Source organism: Bos javanicus, chromosome 16 (genome assembly GCF_032452875.1).
Source record: "Bos javanicus breed banteng chromosome 16, ARS-OSU_banteng_1.0, whole genome shotgun sequence".
NCBI classification, from domain to species: domain Eukaryota; kingdom Metazoa; phylum Chordata; class Mammalia; order Artiodactyla; family Bovidae; genus Bos; species Bos javanicus.
The window spans coordinates 25618263-25619617 of NC_083883.1; the positions used below are offsets into that span (position 1 = coordinate 25618263).

At 41.6% G+C, this 1355-nt stretch overlaps 1 non-coding gene across 1 annotated transcript; it reads right to left on the reverse strand.

Moving 5' to 3' along the window:
- Positions 1-298: 298 nt before the first annotated feature.
- Positions 299-370, reverse strand: TRNAQ-CUG (transfer RNA glutamine (anticodon CUG)). Its single transcript has one exon. It is a non-coding gene; the product is annotated as a tRNA-Gln (tRNA).
- Between the last annotated feature and the right edge of the window lie 985 nt (positions 371-1355).

Sequence of the window (1355 nt, forward strand, 5' to 3'; positions counted from 1 at the left end):
GAGACTATTCAGAATCCCTCTGCTACTTCTCCCACAGAAATGTTTTATAAATTATGTTTTTTAAAGTAAATGATAATAGACAATTGTGAAAGTGAGGTCACTCAGTTGTGTCCGACTCTTTGCGACTCCATGGACTGTAGCCCACCAGGCTTTTCATCCATGGGATTTTTCAGGCAAGAGTACTAGAGTGGATTGCCATTTCCTTCTCCAGGGGATCTTCCTGACCCAGAGATCGAACCCGGGTCTCCTACATTGCAGGCAGACACCTTACCATCTGAGCCACCAGGGAATCCCATAAAGGTTCCATTGAGATTTGAACTCAGATCGCTGGATTCAGAGTCCAGAGTGCTAACCATTACACCATGGAACCAACGACAAGTATTTCTTTGAGCCCCTTTTTTTTTGGGGGGGGGGCAGGGCAAGAATACTGGAGTGGGTTGCCATTTCTTTCTCCAGGAGATCTTCCTGAACCAGGGATTGAACCCGGTCTCCCGCATTGTAGGCAGATGCTTTACCATCTGAGCCATCAGGGAAGTCTTAATGCTCTAAATACTATATACATTCATATTTCTTCACACTGTGGTTATATAACTACTGAAAGGATGAAGAAGACTTTTTTTTTTGAAGACTTTTGAATTGGCTAAGATAACCCTTTCATTACTGGGCAGATAGGAGATGAAAATATAAATTAAGTATAATTATAGAAAGTGATGTCAATGTTGCATTGCTTGAGCACCTGAAATTGAATACCACACCTAGTATCACAGCGTCCTCTGCCCTGTCTTTTTTTTTTCTTTTTCTTAAGTTTTGTAGTTTTTAGAGTACATTTTTTCTCCTCCTTGATTAAGTTTATTAAGATTAAGATTAAGATTATTCCTAAGTGTTTAACCCTTTTTGATGGGCTTTTTAAACAGTTGTATTTTTAGATTTTCATGCTTTCATAGAATGTTCTTTGCAGTGCCATCAAAGGTAGACATTCACAGCATCTTTCTTAGAAACCTGTGCTTGACTTGAAGGATTCAGTCTTCTCCAAATAAGAAAATGGATTAGTCTTTATTTCTGTGCTCCTCAAAATGCTCTCAGACCTCAGAGGTCTTCCTAATGACCCAAATATCTTTTTAAAGTCCTCAGGAAAGCCAATTATTGGCATCTATGTGAGGGGGCTTCCCAGGTGACACTACTGGTAAAGAACCCACCTGCCAATGCAGGAGACCCAAGAGACCTAAGAGGAACCTGGCGTGCTACAGTCCATGCGGTGTCAGAATCAGGAATGAAGGGACTCAGCGTGCACACACATGTGGAGGGGACAGAGCTGGGGGACAGCTCCTAAAAGTTTTCCACCACTCAGTCTTTGG